Consider the following 8997-nt stretch of genomic DNA (forward strand, 5'->3'; position numbering starts at 1 on the left):
TGAAAAGATGATTTTACTCCTTTTGAAATAAATTCAAACGAGCATATCTACCGGTGATCCATGCATAATCCACTGACCATGCTGTGGGCCCCATAGTGATGTCTCTACTTGATCCACACTGTCCATTCTTCGTGAATAATTATTTAGGGTTGAGCCAAAAAATGAGAAAGATCCAGATATCAAGATATCAGGTGCACTCCATAATAGAAAAATAGTGGAATTTATTATTCTTATGATTATTATTATTATTATTATTATTATTATTGTTATTATTTATTTATTTTAATTAATTAATTAATTTTTTTTTTAAAGCTTTCCATTTCATATTGCAAAACCTTTACAACTTGGATATACATAAATCGGTTTCCCAGGAGAAAAGGACCTGGAAAGGAACCTACCGCAAAGCCGGAACCTAAAAACACCTCCTAGCGGTGGCAGAGGAAAACCGGCACCGGGACTCCTAGATCCTAACCGCGCGCCTACCATTCAAAACGACATGGGCCCAAAAATAATATTTATTTGCCATCTAACCTGTTAATTAGGTCACGCAGACCTATATGAAAGGAAAATACAAACATTAGCTTGATACTCAAGCTGTGTGACCTAGAAAAATTACTACTTGAGCCCTAGAAGTTCTATAAGGGCGGGTGTTCAATCACCAATATTTCCACCAATGTGATCCACCTAAGATTTGGATATGCTTCATGTCACCTAAAATAATGATCCAGAATGGATAGATGGGGTGGATAGAACATATACATAGTGGTGGGGCCTATAGATTTTGGGGGCGCCTGGGGATTGAGTCGCCTGCCTCAGCATTGTAATCAGTGTCCTGGTTCACCCCATCAAAATTCGAAGTGTCCCATTCCCATGTGATATGTATATGTCAAATCCTCTGTCAATTGTTGATTCTAGTGAAACGCAGTTGAAAAGAGTACAGGACAGCGTTCACCATTCACCACTCTTGGGCTTGATTTTGTCTTTATATATAAATCTTAGTGTACCTCATGGTTGAATTAGATTTTGTATAATCATTAATGTGGGCCACATAAAAATAACGGGTTGTCTCAATTCCAATGAGTTACTGTTTGCATTATGGCGCACTAAATCAAGGATCACTCTGATTTTTGTGACGTACAGTTAATTTGGGATGCATGAGATCCATTCTCTAGATTACACTTTTTATTTTTAACTTGTCCTCTCAACCATGTATTTGTCTAATGGATGGGTCATGGTATCGATTCCCTAGTGGGGGTGGCTAACAGTGGAGTGTGTACTAACAAGCTAATTACCCAAAAAAAAATAATAAAAATAATGAAAATAAAATAAAATAAAATAAATTGAGTTTTGTCAGGAGATTACCACTCCATAGCACCGATCACATGGTGTCAGATACTTGAGTTTTGTATCGGCTGAAGCTTCAATTGTATGATGAACAAGGAAGCAACGTTAGTGGATGTCACGTGAACAATACTGTGAAATAAAAAATTTGTCTCTTAACTTTTCAAAGTTTATACAACAAAATATGGAAATTGTCATGCCCTGTACTTTGGATACTGAGTGTGCACTCTTATACTTGAGTTACGCCGTCACCCTTACTGGAGAACTTGAAGCAAATAACAACATTATCAAAGGTATAACCATCTTCCATGACCAATCCATTATCATATTGTTTGATTTTGGAGCTTTATTATTGTCTTTTATTGAAATTGTGGTTGTCGAATGGTTAAGCATGAAATTTGTAACTCTTAGTAAACCAATTTCGATAAAATCACCTGCAGGAAAGACTGTAACCTTAGATAGAATTTGTAAATTAATCTTGTAGAATGGAAATTGAAGGAACCCCAATGCGAGTAGATGTAGTCGTGATTGAGATGGAGGGGTATGATATTATTCTAGGAATGGATTGACTTACTACCTATCATGTTAAAATTGATTGCCATCCCAAGACAATGACTTTCTCTATCCCAAGGAGAGCATTTTCAAATTCGAGAGTGATAGAGGGACGAAGGGAGTACTAAAATGCATCATAGTGCTAAAATACGAAGAATCACCAAAATTAACGATAGAACAAATTTCAATTGTGAAAAATTATATATCAATGAAGGTAATAAAGTATTTATTACCTCCAAGAGAGGGTGTTTCAAGTGGTCTGCAAATATCAGTGTAAACCAACTGAAGTGGTTCATTTGCTCTTCTGGACACTCCACTTGGGAAGGAGTTCCTTTGTTGCTTGCCGAGTATGCATGCCTCACACACATATTCTGGAGCTTCAATAGCCGGCAAGTCATGCACCATACTTGATGAGGATAAGAGTTTAAGGCCACTGAAATTAAGATGCCCAAAGCGAAGATTTTTTTTTGATGCAATACACCCAAAGTCTTCTATTAAAATCATCAATGAAGGTAATAAAGTATTTATTACCTCCAAGAGAGGGTGTTTCAAGTGGTTCGCAAATATCAGTGTGAACCAACTGAAGTGGTTCCTTTGCTCTTCTGGACACTCCACTTAGGAAGGAGTTCCTTTGTTGCTTGCCGAGTGTGCACGCCTCACACACATGTTCTGGAGCTTCAATAGCCAGCAAGCCATACACCATACTTGATGATGATAAGAGTTTAAGGCCACTGAAATGGAGATGCCCAAAGCGAAGATGTCATCTCCATGAATCATTTTTCACGAGTCCATAGAGGCGCTTCTCAGCCTTTGTGTTAATATGGAGCAGAAACATGCGATTTTTTGTCATTTGGACTTGAGCCACAAGTCTCCCATGTGCATCTCTTATAGAGAGAGACTGGTTTTCCATGTGTATGACATACTCCTTCTTAAGGAGTTGGCTGATACTGAGGATGTTACTTTTCATGTTTGGTACATAATACACATTAGAGATAAAATTCGGCACACCATTCTTCTGATAGATTTTAACTTTTCATTTTCTATTCACAGGAACTTTTGATGAGTCTCCTAGACTCACATTGCCACAAGCATTTTCTGCCAGTTCCACGAATAGCTCCTTCTTTCCACACATGTGGTTACTCGCATCAGAGTCGAGATACCACACATCATGTTGATCACATGCTTCTTCTTGTGCAAGTAGAAGTGTGGAGTCATCTTTTTCATGATTTGATGCTTCTCCATAATTAGAATGCTCATCTTGATCTATTAGTTTGCTCCAGCAGTCTGAAGCATAATGACTAAACTTGTTACAATTGTAACATTGAATATTTTTTTGTATTTCCACGTCCACGCATGGATCGACCTCTACCATTTCCTCTTCCACAGAAATTGGTAATCTTTTGTTGATTTTGTGATTGGCTTGGATAATATCCACGCCCTTTGCCTCTTGCACGATTGCTAGTGCCACGGCCCCCTCGTTGTGTAGGACCATTCTTTAGAGTCAACTTAGACTCTAAGGCATGTTCAAGCATTGAACCCATGTTCTTTTACATTCATTGCTCATGTACTTGCAACGAGCCCATCAATTCTTTAATGGATAGATTTTCCAAGTCCTTTGATTCTTCTATGGCAACAACCACATGCTCAAATTTGGTTGTGAGGGATCAAAGTACTTTTTCAACAACCCGTACATTTTCGATCTTTTCACCATTTCTTTTCAAGTTGTTAACAATAACAAGTAACCTTGAAAAAAAAATTCAGAAATGGTCTCACCTTCCTTCATGTGTGAGGTCTCGAATTTGGCTCTAAAAGTTTGGAGACGAACCTTCTTCACATGATCAACTCCTTTGAAGATTATGCTAAGAATCTCTCATGCTTGCTTACATGCTGTCGCTTCAGCGATCCGTTCAAAGGTGGACTCATCCAACCCTTGATAGATAAGAAACAAAGCCTTCTTGTCCTTCTTTCTTTGATCTCTGAGGACCACCCTTTGATCAGAGGTGTAAAGAGCTTCTTCTTCCGTTGTGGGTTCTACATGCCCATCGGTAACAATCTTCCATATATCTTGTGACCCGAATAGTGCTTTCATCTAGATGCACCAATTCTCATAGTTGTCCTTAGACAATTTCAGAATTTGCGGCTGGATCAAGTTGGTCATTTAATCAGGGACTTGTGGCAAACAAACAGGAATGATGTTTACTTGCTGGATGAAGAACAATCTAGCCGCTGCACTATTGTTGAATCTGGTTCTCTCTGTTGAAACGGGGTTGTAACTTTGTTGAATCGGGGTTGTAAATCTGCTGAACCTGGTGCTCTGATACCAGTTTGTTGGGACTGTTTGTAGGAACCTGTTGCTGTACCATGCACAACACGAATAGGGACTATTTGTAGGAACCTGTTGTTGTACCGTGCACAATAAGAACAAGGAAGAGAATCTGTTTTTCTATTGGCTTCAGCCAGTCACAGATAGAGAAAGAACCAGTTTTCTTCTTCTTTTTCAAAAGAAGCTGCTAGAAATTGTTATTTTATTTCATTGCTATAATCGGATACAGGGAAGGAATATATAGGCATCTGGATTCTTTGTGAAATTACAAAATTGTCTAATCTGGTATTCATTAGGTGCATGTAATAGAACATGGAAATTCAAAAGTTTGAAATGGTAGAGCTAGGAGATAATGCTGGAAACGTTTATGGAATTCAAAACTTGAAACGGTGCTGGGAGATAATGTCAGAAACGTTCAAAACGTTTTTTTGGGTTTGACGTTTCCAACATAGCCGAGCAGACAAGTCTCGAGTCAGGCTGAGTTACTGCCCTAGTGTGTCCGGTCGAGCTCTGTCTGAGTCCAAACATTGCTGGACTTTGAAAGAAGAAGAGGAAGAGAAAAGAAAGAAGATGGAGTGCGAGAGAAGTGGTGGCCATGGTGTAGGTCTAGAAACATATCGGATTCAGGAACCTGACTCGCTGTTAAGTCATTGAGGCGAGTTAGGGTCTAGTTTAAGTCCAGATGTTGTCAGTTGAGCTGAGAGAGAAGAAAGAGAAGGAGGAGGTTAAGAGAAAAGAGGGAGGCAAGCCGCCATTTCGACCCACCAGCCGCACCGCCACTGCCGAGTCAACTCCGCTGTTCTTCACTGATTCAAGCTAGGTTGAGTCAGGTCATGTTTAGCATGCTTGCTGAGTCTAGCTAGTCATTGAGTTCTGATTGTTGTTGACCTGTTTTTGGGTATCTTTAGTGCAACAGGTAGATCGGGCTAGATCAAGTCGATTGAGCTTGATTTATGATCAAGATGGGTTCAACCGAGTCGTTAGGTCAAGTCGGGTTATTGGGGCAGGTCAAGTTGAGTTCTGGCCGAGTTAGGGCATGGTATGTGCATACCTTGCTTATCGATCTGAGAAGAAGGAAGAGGAGGATGGATAAGAGAGAGAAAGCAGAGAAGAGGAGAAGCAATGTTGTTGCTAACTGGTCACGACCGTGTTAACTCAGCAAAGTTGAATCACTAAATTGGTCAGTTGGGGCCAAATTTGGCTTGGGTTCCAGTCGAGAAAAGTCTCAACCATGTCAAGGTTGTTGTCTTAGCTGGTTAATAACTAGGTTGATTCAAGTTACACTGAGTCAATATCGAGTTGAGTCAACTTGGTTGAATAAGATGAATTTTGGACTTCAAAGTTTTAGAACCTTAGAATATGTTTTTTAATTAAAATGTTCTGATGTTATTTTCTTAATTGAAATGTAGTGAAACCTGTTGGGGAAAAATATGACAAGTCCGGAGACTCGGTTATGGAATGGACCAACTCTACTGAAACTGTCTGAGGGATCCGAGCCAATAGTTTGGACCGAGATAAAATAAAGCCTACACTACCAAAAAACTAGGCAAAGGCTACGGCTAAAAGCCGTAGCTAAAGGTCTGTGGCTACGGTTAAAATCCGTAGCACGACCGTAGCCATTGGTGCCGTAGCCATAGGTCTAAAAGCTATGGCTACGGCTTTAAGCCGTCGCCATATAAACAATGGGTACGCATTATATCCGTAGCTGTAGCTTCCGTAGTTCTAGGCATTTAAAGCTACGGATTCTATATGTAGCTAAAAGTAGAGGAAGAACCGTAGCAATAGGCTGGAATTACTAACAGCTACAGTTTCCAGATAAACGGCTATGGTTAATAGCCGTAGCTCTTGAAATCATAGATACTGGTTAAATCCGTAGCAATAGTTTCAGTAGCTACAAATTATATACAGCTACGGATTATATCTGTGGCTAAAAGTAGAGAGATAACAGTAGCAATAGGTTTAAATTAGCAAGAGCTACGGTTTTCAGATAAACAACTACGGTAATAGCCGTAGCTAATGCCTATTTTTTTAAACAAACTAAATAATAATGGTATCTCTTACCATTGTAGTACATGCCCTGATGACTCATATAAGCTAATATAGATAAATACTTCATAGCTAAATCATTCATTCATTCAATAAAAAACAATAATTCATTTCCATTCACAAAAGTACAATGCCAACATAATAGTTATATGTCTATTTAAAGTTCTTATTAACAGCAAGATCCAATGCCTTCTTGCAGCCAAATAGCTTCTCAACAATCGCAAGCGAAAACTCCGTGGATGTGCCTCTACTGGTTATCAATTTGCCATCAACTAACACCCTATAGCTTCATTTTGATCCGAAAGCTTACTGCACATGGCTGAAAATCAATTTCATCATACAAAATGGAAGAAATTGCATGTTATAACATTATATATAAGAGGCTTAAAATGTGTCTGTGTGTTTTGAAGATTGAGCATATTGAAACTGAACTCTGTTTCCATAAAAGCACGTAATCCTAAACACCCGTTCTCAAATTCACATGGAAAGAGCAACACATCTAAAATTCAAATCTCTGTTAGAAAAAAAGAAAAAAAAAACTATAATTCCAAATACCCACTTCCAATTCTTGAAGAAAGACTAAAGATCACATCGAAATCCATCGCTCTCCCCGAAGACCTGAAATTCCAAACTCCCAACCTCAAATTCAAGAAAAAAGAGCAAAAGAACAAAGCTAAATTCAAATCTCTCTCTAAAAATCTGCAAAACCCTTCATCAACTGTTCTATACAACAGCAACTGTTCAACTAAACCCTTCATACCCCAACAACTGTTCCACACACTTCAAAAATCTGCTACCATTGTTCTGTACAACAACAACATTAAGATATATATTTAAACAACAACTGTCAGTTTGGAACAACAACTTCCATTGTTCCATTGTTCCTTAGAAAATCTGCAAAAGGATTTTCAATGGTATTTAATGTATAGAAAATCTGCTACCATTGTTGTGTGGAACACAACCCTGTCTTTGCACTTCCTCTATATGCAACGCAACCCAACCAAAATTCAGGTTGATAGTGAAACCATTTCGGGATTTAAGAGAGAGAGAGAGAGAGAGAGAGAGAGAGAGAGAAGAAGAAGAAGATGCATACTGAGTTCTGTTCCCAGCAAGGTTCGCAAAATTCAGGTTGATAGTGAAACCATGTGATCCCCCATTGATGATGTTAAATGCAGGCACAGGCAGAACTAGAGCTTTGTTCCCAGCAAGGTTCGCAATGTTCTGCATGACAAAGAGTGTGACTTAACAAACATACACTTCAGCAGTGAGTGAAGGGCCAGTGAATAATCATACATTTTGAACTATGTTTGGACAAAGATGCTAAAAAAGATTATTTTCTGTTGATCTGAAGAGGCCAGTGAATAATCAGATATGATGCATCATGTGTTGATAAATCTGTAGCCCCACCATTTTGCAGTCTTGGATTAGCATGTACAGATGATGCCTGCAACCCTCTCAATTCCTCAGAAAGTTGGTGGGAGATGAGCTGGCCAGAATGGGCTTGAAAAACCTGTGAAATATTCATGTAAACTACAATATGCATAATAGTTCTCTATGATGCTGTGTATAAGTAATAGAAAAAGAAATTTTGGAAGCAAAAACCTTCAAAAGAGTAGAACTTGTCTCTAGATAAAGATTCATGACAGAGTTGGAATGTTGGAAAGGATTGGCAGATGCATCATTTGTTGCTGCAGAAGGTATTTCTTTTAAGAACTTGAGGCAATCCTAGGAAAAAAGAAAGAAAGACATGTCCATCAGTGGACTCTAAACATTTTCATGTTCAAGAAGCTTTAAGAGAAAAAAAATGCAGCATATATTGAGGACAAGTTCATTCATACAATGGCAATGAAATAAAGCATGTGAATCACCTAGAAAAAAGTATCCTTGTATATGCTCAGATTTTCATTCAGCCATTGCTCCAGATTTATGTGTTCCTTATGAGAAGCAACTGTAGCCAGTTTGATGCTGAATGTAAATGGAGTCATGTCCAATACTGATTGTAAGATCTGTGAGATGGCATGTGCATGAGTAGAAAAAGCAGCAAATGCAGACATGGAAGAGAGTTGTAATACCTATAAACTGCTTGCATCTTTTGAAGTGGAATGGGTAATGCCATAGTAGGTAGAAGATCAATTTTGGGTGTGGCACCGCATGGTTCTCCCTAAGGAAAAGTTAGACATTTTGCACTTAGTATTTGCTTAGATGTGCTTTGTGCATACAAGTGTATACCGGCATAAGATAGGAGTGGCAACTGGGTTGGCGTAGCTCACTGTGGGTTTGATGCCCTATAAGGTTGACTAGTGCCTGATTTTAGGCCTTGAACTAGATTTGGGCTTGTATCTGCCCAAAGGCATTTCAATTTTAAGGTCAGTGAGGTTGGGTACCCATGGTCTTTAGGTAGATACAAGCCTAAAATCCATCCCAAGATCCAAAATCAAGCATAGGCCCACCAACGAGCCCCAAACCAATACCAGGCTGCGCATTTGCTACTCTACCAATGAATATCCCCATACATTTGTATGAATATAGCACATCTAGACAATAAGTATCATCATTTTAGCAAATACTCTAACATTGATTTCTTTCATTGCATGTAAAACTGATTTATTTATAAGAGTAAATTTCACCAACAGCCAGCATTTTCTATTTTGCATACAATACTTTCAAATCATCATCATGATCTACGCCTATCCCAACTAATTGGGGTTGCTACAAGAATCCTATTCCGCCATTCC

The 8997-nt window shown here is 38.7% G+C and overlaps 1 long non-coding RNA gene across 1 annotated transcript; it reads right to left on the reverse strand.

Moving 5' to 3' along the window:
- Positions 1-7364: 7364 nt before the first annotated feature.
- On the reverse strand, positions 7365-8229 carry LOC131250126 (uncharacterized). Its single transcript, XR_009173078.1, has 3 exons — positions 8131-8229; positions 7865-7987; positions 7365-7772 (listed from the first exon to the last, which is right to left on the reverse strand). It is a non-coding gene; the product is annotated as an uncharacterized LOC131250126 (long non-coding RNA).
- Positions 8230-8997: the final 768 nt, after the last annotated feature.

Source organism: Magnolia sinica, chromosome 6, assembly GCF_029962835.1.
Source record: "Magnolia sinica isolate HGM2019 chromosome 6, MsV1, whole genome shotgun sequence".
NCBI lineage: Eukaryota > Viridiplantae > Streptophyta > Magnoliopsida > Magnoliales > Magnoliaceae > Magnolia > Magnolia sinica.